The sequence below is a fragment of the Myotis lucifugus genome, unplaced genomic scaffold, assembly GCF_000147115.1.
Source record: "Myotis lucifugus unplaced genomic scaffold, Myoluc2.0 scaffold_29, whole genome shotgun sequence".
Taxonomy (NCBI): Eukaryota; Metazoa; Chordata; class Mammalia; order Chiroptera; family Vespertilionidae; genus Myotis; species Myotis lucifugus.
This window is the reverse complement of record NW_005871077.1, coordinates 1320644-1336491: the sequence shown is the minus strand read 5'-3', so window position 1 is coordinate 1336491 and position 15848 is coordinate 1320644.

Below are 15848 nucleotides of genomic sequence, written 5' to 3'. Positions count from 1 at the left end.
GGTGTGTGTGAATACTTTTCTGGGACAAAGGGTTGTTTTATTTTATTTTTTCACCATAGCCAAGTTTTACAGAAAATATTGAGGCAGGAAGGGCAACTTAGGTCTATTTGTTGCTGTTGTTTAAGGTTTCCAAAGTAGAATCAGCTTTCTTTGGTAGCTCAGGAGCTAGTAATTTGTCCTAGCAGAGAGCGGTTTACACTCTAAGCATATTGAAGCATGCTGCTGGCTATAGGTATCCTGTTGAAACCCAATCTGGCGGTACTTCATTGCCAACATGAGCAATTACATTAGCCTTTTAATATGTACTTTTGTTCACGAAACCACTGATGTAAAAGCTCTCACATTAGGAACAGGTTGTAAATAATCTGTTGCCTGAGCATTGAACCTCGGGTAATTTCCCCCTGAACCATAGCATATCTGCTTAGTGACAAGTCCAAGTCATGTGATGTGCAGCACATCAGGTCATCCAAGATTTGGCAGCAGCAATGTCTGTTTCAAATGACAACTCCAGGTGACTTCATAGCCACCAGCCCAAATTCCTTCCCTTCTCCCTGCTGTTGGAAATGGTCAGCTTTTTGTGATGGGTTCAAGCCAGTTTTTCCCTCCTTTTCTTTTGGAGCAGCCTAAAACTTTATAGCCATTCTCACCATTGTCTCTCTCATCCCATAAACATAGAGGAGAGAGCAGAGCCCTTGTGATGGACTGTGTGAGGGCTCCTTCCAGCATAGGTGTGATCAGGAACAAGGACTGGTGTGCCCCACATCCAGGGTGGCACGTGTTGCTCCCCGGGGTGCCCTGCTGAGGACAGAAGAGAGCCAGGAGCTGTTGACCAGGACAGTCTCGTGACCTTTGACTGCACCAAGGAGCCATCTGCCTTTTTTGAGGCAGCAGACAGGCTAATGATCCCCCAAGGAAATTTCAGATTCACTTTCAGGATGGAAAAACCAAAGCATCAGTTGAGCTCATCTCTGTTGCCTTTTAATCATCTGCCAGATCAATAAACTGCTCCTTGAGACTGGATTTTTCAAGACTGTGTCTGGTATAGATTCTCGGCATCTTGTAAAGTATGTTGGATGAAATGGGCCCAGACTTACAGCAGACTTTCCAGCCCAGCGGGCCTCCATACTGGGCCAGGCTTTGAGGTAGGGGTCTGGGTGAAAGGCCCTGGGACAGCACCCCGACTGTGCCCACACATGAAACATAGATGCTGCTGCCAAGGGAAGTCAGGATGGCTAGAGGCACTGAGGTGGCTTTCGGAGCAAGGGGCTCAGCTCAGGAACTGTAGGGGATGAGGTCAGCTATCTTCTTACACATCATGACACCCTACTCACACTAGACTTTCCCTGTTGCTGAGGAATACAAAGGGTATCCTAGGATGCCATTTTCCTGAATCTCTCAGGTGAAATGTCCTAACCCACAAAATGGGGCTATTAACACCTGTCTAATAGAATGGGTGCATGAATTCAGGGAGATCATGACAACGTAGCCCTTCATTGGGGTAGATGACACAGCAAACAGGACAGCTCAGCCTCTCAAACCTTTCTGAAAGCTTTGGTTAGTGCTCAGCCAAGTTGTGAGGAGGGGCCTCTTATCCCTTCCACTTGCCTTAGAACACCCTTCTCCCAGTTTCTAAACACTTGGGGTCTCTTCTTGGATCTGAGCACAGGACTGGAATTTCATTATCTTAGACAGAAACTTAGTTCATTCTCAGTTCCTTATACTGGTAGGAGCCAGTATAATACTTTAGAGGCTCTAAATCCTGCAAAAGTTATAGTGCTTCCTGAAAATCCAAAATATAAACATTACTAAACTATAAAATGAATATCACAAAGACCAAAGAAGCTCTTATTTTCTCACGATAAGTACTTCAATACTGGGTGTGTAATTTTTCGTATCCATTCTTTCCAAAACTCTTCTAGTGTCCTCACTTTGCTGATTCCTGAAGGATGCACTTGGTCTGTTTGTACTGGGCAACCAGCTCTGATTTTTCAGACACTACAACTTGGCTTCTCAGCTCTCCTGCTGAATACTGCACTGCGCCCCAGGCACGAGGGGGACTGACCCAAACGCTCTGGTAGGCTTCTTGCCTCTCTGCATCCTTGTGCAACTTTGAAGTGATGTCCATCCTGTGTTAATCTCTTCACCTTTCAAGGCCCAGGTAGAAAGGTTTTCTGTTGATGAAGCATCACTGCATTTATAGATGAAAACTCAGACATTGCTGCTCAGTGACTTTTTGAATTAAGGCCTATTCATTGAAATAATGAGATGAAATATTTTGTTCATACAACTTTCCTTCATAGGAGCTGTCATACACTGGCATTTGAAAGACAGATTCCTTTCACTAACCTATTTGCAGTTATACATTTGGAATCCGATGTTAGTGGAAATTCTGTGCGTAGGTGGAGGGCAGGCGTGCCCCAAATAACCACACCAGGCAGTTGTCTTCAATGACAGGACGGAGCAGAGAGCTTTGCTATGAGAAAGTAAATTTATTGGAATTACACTCCTCAATTTAGTGAGAATAGCTAGGTCTTTATTACTATTTACTTTCATACAGTAAATATGTCTAAAACTATAAAAACTTGCAACATAAATATTTATATTTAAAAACATTTATTTCACAATTTCTAGAAAAATGTTCAGTTGGTCTCCCTGCCAAATGCATCATAGGGACCCATAGTATTGATTTTTATTTATTTTATTTATTTTTAAAATATATTTTTATTGATTTCAGAGAGGAAGGAAGAGGGAGAGAGAGATAGAAACATCAATGATGAGAGAGAATCATTGATTAGCTGTCTCCTGCACGCCCATCACTGGGGATCGAGCCCACAAGCCAGGTATGTGCCCTTGACCGGAATCGAACCTGGAACCCTTCAGTCCACAGGCCGATGCTCTATCCACCGAGCCAAACTGGCTAGGGCCATAGTATTGATTTTTAAAGGGTGTGTGAGAGAGGGCAGGAGAGACGGCACTGTACCCCTTAGTCACTGTGTCTTAACTAGAAAGTCTCCGAGACTTACACGTGCATGTACATATAGAAAATGCATATTTAAGGAAACATCCCATAACCAATGACCAACTTTTTGCTCTTGGTTCATTTGCATTTTTTCCACAGGTCAGCTGCTCCGCCATCTACTGGGACAGGATTCACTACTTGCCTTCAAGCGAGCCCTTATGTCTGAGAAAGATGAGAGAACTACAGCTAAACTTTCTTAGCTTCCCATAGTGTTTTGTTTATGTTTCTAACCAATGTATTCTTTACTTAAAGCTTTTAGGTTAAATGCATTCATTTTTTGTGTGTCTCAATTTCCCCTGTGATTTGAAGAAGGCAAAATGTCCTTCATCTAAGGTCTCCAAAGAGCTTCAGGTGAATGGTTTTTTCCCTTGACATTCAGAGCAAAATAGAATGGGAAATATTTATATCTGGACAAATGACTTTGAGGAAACTACTAAATTAACCTCGCATTCTGGGAACACTTTTCATCTCTGTATTCTTTAAATGTGCAACACATTGCCTTGCAGTCTCCTTTGGCCCTTGATACATGTCAAGACATTTAAATTCCACATTATGTACTACATTTACTAGGGATGTAGTATCTGCCAGGGGGGGTTGTGCTTCAGTTAGATGATTTGTTTGGAAAGATGACTCCTGGGATTTCCTCCTGTGAATTTCTTTGAGATTTTATCTGACCCTCTCTTATTGCACTTAGCACATCCTACCCTGTAGCGTTGTCATTGAATATGGGCATCTCTCCCTTATAGATGATAAACCTTTGAGAGTAAGAGTTACATCAAACTAATCTTGTTTTGTTCTAGAGCATATTTCTTGTCTAATAAATTAGTTTAAAGATATACTTTTTGAAAGAAAGAGCATACATATAATTGTGTGGACTTGAAGTCAAATAGTTTTACATCTATATTTCAAAAACACAATTCTTTGCAGATATTGTTATGAAATTCTCCATCTACTTATGATATTTCTTTTCTTCAGAAGCTAAATAATACAATATAGAGAGAGGTAGAGAAGTGGAGAAACTAAAATTGCTGCAGTCAGTATTTGGATCTATTCACTGAAGTGATAGATGAGAAGAGCAGAAGAGAAAAATGTTTTGGAGCAGTTGGTCTACCAGTAATGAGGGAAGCAGACTTCATATTCTATGCTTATAAAAAATAATAAGAAATGTACAACAACATTTGTTCAGAGTAGCCCCAAATTAGAAATAACTCAAATATCCATCAATAGGAAGACAGATAAATAAATTGTGGTGCATTCATATAACAGAATACTGTTCAACAAAATAGAACAACCCAATGATACATGAAACAACATGGACACAAAATGCTGAGTAAAAGAAACCAGACATCAAGAGAGTATAGACTGTAGGACAAAATTTCCAGAAAGTTCCAGAACAGTAATATGCATGGCTGGTGATAGACATGCAGAAAGTCATTTCCTCTGAGGGGGCAGGTATAATCAGGAAGGGGCATGATGGAGCCATGTTGGGTGCTGGAAGTGTCCTACATTTTGAGCTGGGTGTGGTTTAAATGTGTAGAAATTCATCAAACTTTACATTTAAGACTTATGCTATCCATATATTTTTGTATTTTATTATATATAACTCAAATCTTAAAAAATAAAAGGGAAAAAGCACTGCTATTTATTGAGTGCTTACTATGTGCCAGGTAAAGTGCTAAGCATGTAAGACTTTAAAATATTAAGTAATTGGTCATAGGTCTCAGATTCTTGACTCAAATCCAGCTCTCACTGTCTCCAAATCCCAAACTCCAAATCGCTGTGCTCTCTCTCTGCAGAGCCAATCCTGGGCTTTGCTGGGACTTTTCCCTTCCAGTGGCCTGTCCTCCAAGCAGAGCAGGTGGCCTGTGCAGGCAGCAGCAGCTTTGCCCTCAGTGTCTGTTTGATAACAATAAACCTCTGTTGCCGAATTAACGGAGCTGTTAAAACATTTCCCTTGCTGTTGGTTATGTCAAAGACCTTTGCCAAGTCTCAGGGACAGTGGCCTGATTGTTGAAGGGAGGAACTTACTGGGAAATAGCGAATGGAGTTTTCAATAAGGCATGGAGGTAAGAACAGAAAATGTATTATTTGTGGTATTTCTTCATATTTGAAGTTTGTTCTGGCTGGATGCTCTTTTGGGGAAAGAAAACCAAAAATGAGGCTTCAGAACACATTTCTCCTCCATCTACTGTTCTCTTCATTTAACTTAATTATTTTAGTTTAATTTGTTTGAGTTTTGAAGTTTAATTTATAAACTTGATGAGTTAAGAATGTAATGAATTGACATTTACTATCTTAATATTTATTAATGAGGGTTCAAATATATGACTCACAATACTGATATATTCTCAGTATGAAAGAAAAGAGAAACTCATGCCTGGATAATAATTTTTTTAACCCTTGTCCCCAGGTGTCTCCTTCCAGCTCTGGTCCAAAGCCTTTGACACCCTCCTGTCTCCATGGCTGCCGTCTAGTGAGGTGGAGAATTTCTGTCACGCTGCCCTCACTTAGGAACCTCAGAGGAGGAGGTTCCAACGTAGTCCCCCAAGAAAGAACACCTCTGGCAACTCGCTTATGACTCCAATTAGTTAAGCAAGTCCAAAAAATCCTGCTGCCTTCTTTTCAAGTCCTGAAATCTGACTCTACGTGCAGGAGATGGACAGCATGGCTATAAAGAGCACAGTCACCTACAGTGTTAGCTTGAGCAAGGTTCCTGTCTACAATACGGCACAATACCTACCCACCCCCAACGATGTCTGAGGATCACACTAGATAGATAATTTTCCTAGTAGGATGCTCTGCCATGGACAGAACTCAGTAAATGATGATATTAATGATGGATAATTTAATAGTAGCAGCTGAGTCTTTCCCCCCAAACAAAGTGTGAATAAGGGCTTCAGTACCACACATCTACTCAGTGACTTTATTTTCTTTACTGGGTATAAATTGGGCCTGCAAAGGGCTAGGCTTTATGCTCTGCCGTGTACCAAAATTTGCTACATGCAGAATTTTTAAATTAAAGTCCTAAAATTGGAAATGGAAAAACCTTAATAAATATGACCAAAATCTGCCAGGCCGGTGTGGCTCAGTAGCTGAGCATCAGCCCATGAACCAGGAGGTCATGGTTTGATTCTGGTCAGGCAGCTGATCGATACTTCTCTCTCTCTCCCTTCCTCCCTTTAAAATCATTAAAAACATATTTTAAAAATATTTTTAAAAATTTGCATACATAGTACATGCTCACTAAGTTCTAAAAATAAAAAAAAGAGAGGAAAAAAGTGACCAAAATCCTAATTTTCAGAACCCTGAATTGGTTTATGTTGGTTATAGATTCAAGTCTTTTTTTTAAATACAGACATTTTATGATACAGAAATAATGTGTTAAAGCCTAGTTGTCTATCCATTGCCCAGTCAGACACGATCACTGGGACCATACAGTGACACCCCTTCCCAATCCAGGCCACCAGCCTTCTTAATTACACTGGAAAACTCTCATAATCTCTTCCCCTTCCCCCCCTCCTCCTAGTTCTTCAGGCAGCCTCAGCCAGGCCACCAGTTTGGCCTCAGAGATAGGCATAATTTTTATACCTGGTCTAGGTCACTGGTCAGGTTCTATATCAGTGATGGCGAACCTTTTGAGCTCGGTGTGTCAGCATTTTGAAAAACCCTAACTTAACTCTGGTGCCGTGTCACATATAGAAATTTTTTGATATTTGCAACCATAGTAAAACAAAGACTTATATTTTTGATATTTATTTTATATATTTAAATGCCATTTAACAAAGAAAAATCAACCAAAAAAATGAGTTCGCATGTCACCTCTGACACGCGTGTCATAGGTTCGCCATCACTGTTCTATACCAAGGCGTGTTTTTTCTTCATTTTTACTACTGATCTAGATAATTTTAAAAATCAAAGCAGAGCAAGCTATGCTAAATCTGGGCCTAAATGAAGCATCTCAGTACATGGATCTGACCAGAATTTGGAGTCTTGAACAGAATCACACCCCTGCTCACCTTTCAATTCTGTTTTTCTTTCCCTTTTCCTGCTTCCAGTAGGTGGCACTCCCGAGTGAGGCCTCTTTGCTAAGGTGGTAGAGTCAGTTCAAACCCAGCTCTTATCTCTGCAGCAGGGTTGGACAACCGGCCCATGCATGGTAGGGGGTGGCTGCTGTCCCTGCCATCTGAGGTGGATGAAGGCAGGCGGAGAGAGGAAACAGGGACACAGGTGAAACTGGATATATGGAAAAAGAAGCTGGGTTGGTGGTGGAAATGTTTCACTGGGGAATGTGGACTCTTCCTTACCCACGGTCTAACTAGATGCTTCAAGTATCTGTGAGCATATTTTTAGAACTTAAAATGACAGGAAGTTTATCTAGAACTCTCCATTCTTCCATTAGTAATGAATCTTTTCTATCTAGGCTTTGCCTCCCTCTGTGAGGGGAATTGAATATGCATGTGAGGCCTTCTCCAACTTCCCAGCAAGGTGGCAGGGTGTGGCTTCAGATTCATATCCTTGCCAGACAGACTCGTGTAGTCACACTGGCAGGTGACTCCTGATGCTTTATTTCAACCATCTCCAGCTGCTTCTTTCTCTAGGAAAATGGTTTCAGAGAATAGTTATCACATATCTGCATCTTCCAGACTGAAGTGTTTCAGCTGGTAAACTCATGGGATGCAATTACCTGGTGAGTTCTGCATTGTTACTGCAGGGAGCCAACCAGCATTAAGAGGGCTGACCCTGCATATGTGGAAGTCAGACTCACAGACATACTTACAGGGAGCCATCAACTTCAAGAGCCCCTGGCACCATGCAAAATATTGCTTCTGATGGCAGTGAAAAGCCAAAAAAGAGAAACCCACCAAGAGTGTGTTTCATTTGTTCTGCCCCAGACTAAACCAGGGCTTCCCAACGTCCTCGCTATTGACATTTGGGTCTGGGTGATTCTTTGTTGCGGGGAGTGGGGGTGGTGGTGTTCTGTGCATAGTACTCCTTGGCTTATTTTTATACTTTTAATCAATACTGTAAAGTTGTGTCAATTTGCTCATAGCACTCAAGCACCTTTCTTTTCCAAAGATTCTTATTTTCAAAAACGACAATAAGTTTGTGCTGGAAAAGTGTCAAGTTTTGACATTGCCCAGCCTGAACAAGATAATGGACACCCTTGATTAATGCTGACATTTTGTGAATGGAAGTCTTTACCATGTGGGGGTCACCTTTCTATTAGATTATTGTTGTTTCTGCATTATCTTGATCACTTGCATTTTGGTTCTGCATTCTTCCTTTCCTTTCTCTTCTTTCCTCTTGTACAGGTTTTCTTCCTATTCTCTCTCTAAATAATTCTTTCCATTTCTAAATATGTAGAAATCAGTTCCAGGCACCCACGAAGCACCTCATCAGGAGAGACCAGATTTTTTGTCTCAGCGTCCCAGGCACCACCTGTCTGTAATTCAGGGGGAGGGGATTCACTAGGATGCGTTTACACAAATCAACTGGCTTGGGGGTGGGGGGGGGCGTAATTTAGTCAAACTCCAGGCTATTGTACAGCAAGTTGTTTTCAAATTCCATCACTGGGAGGGGCCTCAGGGAAAACCATGTCTAAGAAGTTCATTTTGCAGAGAATGAAACAGGACCTGAAGATAATACTGTAATAACTCACTGAGTGATACTTACCCTGCAATAGGCATGTCATTAAGGAACGGGCATGAAAAGTCAGCCAATGAGGGAGAGCCTGAGCTCACGGCTCCCAGCTCTTTCCCACATAATAGTTTAACAGTCAGAGAAAAGCACCCCCAATATTTCCATCCTGGTGGAGGGAGCCCCATGGCTGTGACACTTCTGGCTTCCTCACTCCCTCACCAACTCCTGGGAAAGTGGGGAGGCTTTTCTAATTGGTACATTCTAGAAAAGTAACTGGGCATGCTCAGCTCTGCCCCTGTTCCTGTGGGGAGCCAGTGAGCACCCTGCAGGGAACAGCTTCAGGGCTCCACCAGTGGCTCTGTACCTGCCCCATTCAGTGTGGCATGCTGTGGGACCCCTTTGCCTAAATCTGGGGTTCAGAAGCCAATTTATGACGGATACACAAACAACCTGGCCTCTACCCATAATAAATAATACTCTGAACAAGTGTGTGTGCGCGCGTGAGCTCGGAGGCCGCCCGAGGCTGCTTCTTGGCACTGGTCGCTCATGGAACATTTGGTTGCCAGGAGCTAAAGTTGGCAGTGGAACTACTGTTTCAGTGGTTTCTCCCTCCTGTGAATTACTTTTCTTTTAAAAATAAGTTTTTAAACATAAGCCCTAAATTTTATGCCAAACCACAGAGTTCAATTTAGCATTTTGGAGTAGTTATTTTAATTTATTTTTACCGTGTGTTCTCTAGCATGCAATCAGGAGCATGGCACCAACAACGGTGCATTGCCCTCAGACAGATGTGACTAAAAAGAATTAAAATGCTTCCTTAAATTGTATTTTTCTAGACCCGGTGACGATTTTTCTTTACAGTAATCATTTATTTCAAGATAATAGCATTCCTCAAAATATATTTTAAAACATCTCTTGGCATTTTCACAAGCCTGTTTATAAGCCAACATGAGAAAAACGGTGTCATTATTCCTCTGTCTCATTTTTTTTGTAGATAAATTATAATATCTTCATTGATTACCTTTTTCCCAAATCAAATATAACTTCATATTTTTTTAAAAAAGGATTTTTTAAGCACTCTTTTTGCTTTTTCACAAAAAGATGAGGCAGTCTCTCTGAAAGTAATTATCAAGAGATTCACATAATGTTTTGAGCCAACCTCAACTGTTTATGTAGGTTCAGAGACATTTATGTTAAAGTACAAGTCCCAGGACCTTGTCCAGTGGTTCTCAACCTTCCTAATGCCGCGACCCTTTAATACAGTTCCTCATGTTGTGGTGACCCCCAACCATAAAAATATTTTCGTTGCTACTTCATAACTGTGATTTTGCTACTGTTATGAATCGTAATGTAAATATCTGATATGCAGGATGTATTTTCATTGTTCGCGACCCACAGGTTGAGAACCACTGTAGACCAACTTCATGAACTTCCCAGACTCTTTTCTAATCATAGTGCCAGAAGCACCTTCATTTGTGATAACTTTTTGGTTCTGGCTACTTCACCCGAAGAAAGGTAGAGAAGCAAACCACAGAGGAGGTCACTTGGAAGTTATGTGAATAATCTGGAATAAGTTAAGAAGAAGCCTAGGATATTTAAGTCAATGCTATGGGACAATTTTGACCCTTAGTACATTGTTCTGTAGTCATCAAGAATGAGATGGGTGGGGGGGGGCATATGTAATACTTTCAACAATAAAGATTAAAAAAAAGAGAATGAGGTGGGGGATAGGAGCTGGTGGTAAGTAAATTAAAGATCATTGAGCCTCCTCTATGGCAGGCCCTGTGTACCATTGTGCAGCTTGTGCACTGCACAACATCAGAGTGGCCACTGTCGCCCAGAGCTGCATGGAGAACAACGGTAGCAGCAGTCCTGAATTGTCTGGACAACAACCTCTAAATAAACTTAAATTGAAAGAGATGTGTGATGGCAACAGAAACTCTAAAAGTAGCAGTGCCTGTTTGGAGAACTTTCTTTGTTAAGAGAGTCAGGAAACTGAACGTGTAGGAACACAACACAAAGGACCTGACCGGGTGATTTCCTTGCTTAGTGGTTCAGATCCTGGGATTGGGGGTCACACAAACTTGATTTTGATTTCTGATTCTGCCACTTAGCTGTGTGAACTGGGGTGAATTACCCACATTCTCATCAGTGAAAATGGAAAACCAGTAGGGAATATCCAACAGGATTGCTGTGAGGGTCAAATGAGATGTCTGCAAAACCGTTAAGAGTTGTGCCTGCCATATCACCTGGTTTTATTATCACAGATTGGAGAATCCACTAACTTGCTGGTGCAAGGTCCCTCAGCTCAGAATCCTGAGGGACAAATATATAAACAACTGGTCTCTACCCCATTACCAGGCTGCTGGTGGTTCCTCTAAAATTCCATTTTTCACAATGAAAGTGCATTAAAATTATCTCCTTTGAGGAGATAGGGCCAGAAAATTATAAAGCTTAAGGTAATGCAGACTCAAACACAGAATACAATGGCTCTTCAATGTAACAACACACCAAACATTCAGCCCTCCCAGTGGTTAATAAGGCAGGCAGGAGACATGAAGCCTTACTGTACAACACAGATCGTTGCCTCAGCTTTCTGATATTAAAATATCATAACGGGCCACTCAGAGAACTACAAAGAAGAGGTCACCAGGATTGGGATATGGGGAGTTGAGCGAAGAGACATAAAACGTGTCTTGCCCAGGCAACCAAAAGATTAGTTTAAGCCATGAAATAATGTTTATCCAGCATGCCACTGACCAACTTTAGCTGCCTTTGATCTAGTTCTCCACTGGAAATATTTTTCTTTTTTAAAAAGTTTTCATTCTTTCTGCCTAGACTCTAGGCGAAGGGTAAGAAACAAGTAATGAAGTTGGTGATGAATTCAGAAAGAATTTGGAAATTTAAATATGCCCAAAGGACCCCAAGTCCTCCATCCTGATCCCAGGCCCCCCTCTATGGGATGACCTATCCATCATTTGCACATGAGTGTAGCATTTTGCTGGGTCCCAGTGAGCCTCCTTCCAATCCAAGATCATTTAGTATTAAATACACTAGAGCAGTCTGATTAAATTCAGATCATGATTGTATTATTAAAAATCTTTAATATATACTTTATTAAACCCAATATATCCAAAATATTATCATTTTAATATAATGAATATGAAAATTATTAACAAAAACATATTAATGATATGTAATTCATGATGACATATTAATTATATGATTTTACTTTTCTTGGACTTAATCTTTGAAGTCCAGTGTCTATTTTCCACCTACAGCATAAAGTGGCCAGTGCCCACCATATCGGACAGTGTAGTTATAGATGAATGAATGAAGACTTAGAGGTTAAAGTCACTTCTTGCCTGACATCATGCAGCCAGTGCTTCTCTGACAAAATTCAGGCTGAAATGTAGGCATTTGCTGATCATGATTGTACTTTAGTTTTAGGCTCCTTCTGAAATATTTCTTATCTCAAAGATGTGTTTTTGTTTTTCAGTTTCCTAAATGTGTTTTGTAGATAGGACCTAAAGTAATTGAGATTTCTCAGTAATCCTGATTCTGGTGGCTGGTATGTCTCCATCCACTTATCTCAAGAGCCAAATGCCCTTTGGGATTGGAGGAGTGAAAGGAATTCTTTTTCAAAGCACACCAGACAGAATCTGTTCAAGAGATAAAATACCTGCAGAAACACAGCAGCATGTTCCTTGGAGTTCTGAGGCAGGCATGGAGATCCTTAGCAAGCTTTGTAAGAAGTTGTGAAGGACAAGGAGTAGGAGTCTGACCTTGGGGTCTGATACAGGTTCAGCTTTTATGCTATTCTGGGCAGTTCCCAGAATGGACCCTCCCTTCTACCACCCTCCCACCCACTGGCCAGAATGCATGGCAAGAGCGCTGGTCGTCTGGGCTGGAAACAGTAGTGGAACCAGAACCCTGTGTCTGATTTTTACTCTTATGGGCTCGGTGTGATCTTGGAAAAGCCACTATAACACTCTGTATTTAGTTTTCCACATGCAAAATTGGGATAGCAATACACCCTTCATAGGGAGATTGTGAGGATTAATAAGAAAAAGAATCTAGATCACTTGGTATAGTACCTGGCAAAAGAGGGGACATTTAATAAATACCTATTACTACCACCACTATTACCACTACTTCTATTACATCAGTCAACAAATATTATTTTGTGCCTGCTCTGTGTCAGATACTGCAAAAGATTCTGAAATAGAGAAAATTTCAAAACATGTTTTATCAATATGACTGTGCTATGACCTGCATATAACTAAGTGGATCAAGAGAGTTCCATCTTCAACTTGAACCTTTTATGTGGACTTTAAACAAGACCCTTGCAAAGCAGTCTCCGGAAAGTAAAACCTTGGAGGAAGGGATGGATAGGTTTGCCTATTACACAGTCTGTCAACTCCTTCTCAGTCCTAACTTCAGGCTCCCATTGCAGTTCATGGGATGGAAATCCCAAGAGCATCCCCCATAAACTCAGTTACATTTGCCCTTCCCAGACAGCTGTCATACACGGTTGAAATTTTTCCTAAGGAACTTGACTAAAAAACTAAGTTTAATTAGTCTGAGAGAAGATTTACTTCCTCTTAGGTATTAGTTATTTATTGCTGAGTAAAAAATTACCCCAAAACTTAGTGTCTTAGTGTCTTAAAACAACAAAAAATCCAGTTATTCTCTCAGGGATTAAAGTGTGGTTTAGCTGGGTCCTCTCCCAAGACTTCAGTCATCTCAAGGCTCAGCTGGGAAGGATCCACTTCCTCATAGTTGTTGGCAGGATTTAGTTCCTCCTGAGTTGAGGGGTAGAGGCCTCTCTCAGGTCTTTTGCCAGTTGGGCCTCTCCACAGGGCAGCTCCTAACATGACAGCTAAACCTCATCAGAGTGAGCCAGAGACAGAAAGAGAGAGGGCATAGAAGATGGAACTCATCGTCTTTTGTAGGCCGTCTTAATCCATCCAAGCTGCTTTAACAAATATCATAGACTTGGTGCTTGTGAACAACAAACATTTATTTCCTCAGAGTTCTGGAGATCAAGGTGCCGGCAGACCCGGTGTCTGGTGAGGGCCCACTTCCTCACTGATAATTATCTTCCCACTGTGTCCTCACATGGTGGAAGGGACAAGAGATAGCTCTCAGCCCTCTTTATTAGGGAACTCATCCCAATAACCTAATAACCTCCCAAAGGCCCCACTTCTGAACATCACATTGGGCATTAGAATCCAACCTATGAACTTGAGGGGGCACAAACATTCAATCCATAGTGTCACGGAAGTGACATCCATTACGTTTTTCATATTCTATTCATCAGAAGCAATTAATGGGCCTGGTCCTCAGGGGGAGGAGATGACATGAGGGCATGAGTACAGAGGAGGGATCACCGGGAGTCCTCTAAGAAGCTGCTGCCCACTGGGACCCTCAACATTTTCTCTCTTTTTTAAAAAATATATTTTATTGATTTTTTACACAGAGGAAGGGAGAGGGATAGAGAGTTAGAAACATCGATGAGAGAGAAGCATCGATCAGCTGCCTCCTGCACACCCTCTACTGGGAATATGCCTGCAACCAAGGTATATGCCCTTGACCGGAATCGAACCTAGGACTCTTCAGTCCCCAGGCCGACGCTCTATCCAGTGAGCCAAACTGGCCAGGGCAACATTTTCTCTTGTTAAGCAGGATGGGGTGTTTGTTTCATGCCGGCAGAAGGAAGACAGAGTTGTTGCATGTAGAATGCAGAAGAGATGGAGGATGGCAGGAGTTCTGTCCTTTACCCACGTAGGCTGAAGGAACTGGTTTCTTGAAAGCCTCTGTAGATGCTGAGCACAAACTCCTAGGAGCCCTAGTGATAAGGTGTAGCAAGACATTGGAAAGTGAACCACTCTTTGGACCTCTCCAGAAAGCCTACCAAGGACCAGGAACCAGGAAGTCTTGGAAGGGAGTAGCATGAGAGAAGACTTTTCTGCTCTCAAGAAAGGTGTCTTCTCAGTAGTAGAGTTGATGCTTCCTTAGTGAAGATGAGAACAGTAAACATCAATTCTCAGGAGCCAAACTAGGAAAGGAAAAGTGAGGTCAGAAGCAATGGTGACTAGATGAAAATATCTGACACATAGCACATAACAGAGGCTACAGAGAAACATGGGGAGACTTGGAGATGAGATCTGAGAAATCTACACATGAACACATGTCATCATTGCAATTTGGGGTGCCCATGTAATGTGATATCAATATATTCTCAAGCTGGCCAAGGTACCTGAGAGTTGTTTTCACAAAGTAGAGGAGGGTAGGGGGGAGGTCCTTGCAGCAAAAGCAGATAAGCTAAAAAAATACTGACTTCAGATTTGTCTTCAGGCCTAGACCCTTTGCTGACTCCTAGTGCAGTAATTAGTTTCCTCCTTGTTGGCACTGATGCTGGTGAAGTCAGCAACATAAAGATGCATTTAAAATAAAGCAAAACAAAATTCAAAAGGAAATACCACAGAAGTTACATGTATCCTAAGATCTTTAAAATTTAGTCTGAAACTATCTTATTGACCACATCACTCATACATCTTTTTTTTTCTTCTCAGCCATATTTTGGATCCAGTTACTGTCTCCAAGTGGAGACCAATTGACCACAATGCTAAGTGGACCCAGAATCTTCCTTCACGTCCAGAATCTAGAGAAGCATCATGGGTAGTTGAAGAATCATGTGTTTTTGGTGTCAGACAAATCTCTTTTCAAATCCTCACTCTGCTGCTTATTACCCAAGTGACTCTGGACAAATCTCCCATGCCTCTCAGACTCATTTTCCTACTCAGTAGAATGACTGAGAGACATTGTAGTTTAGTTAATGGTCAAGAGCTTGGGTCTGGGGTTAGACTCATGTTGCAGTTCTGGTTCCCTTACATAGCTGTGTGACCTCTCAAGCTTCAGTTTTCTCTTCTGTTAAATGGGTATAATTGTCCTACTGCATGGGACTGTGGTTTGACTCAATGGATTTCATATATAAAGCACTAGACACAGCCCAGGCACATGGCAGGTAGGTGTTAGCTCTTATTAACACCAATAATACATCTTATACATAAGAAGTGCTCACAAAATTTCACTCTCCTGTTCACTTTCTACCCCAGTGTGACCAACATCTGGTGGTTCCAGGTCAAACAGAGGATCACCTGTCCCACTCCTAATTTAATAACTG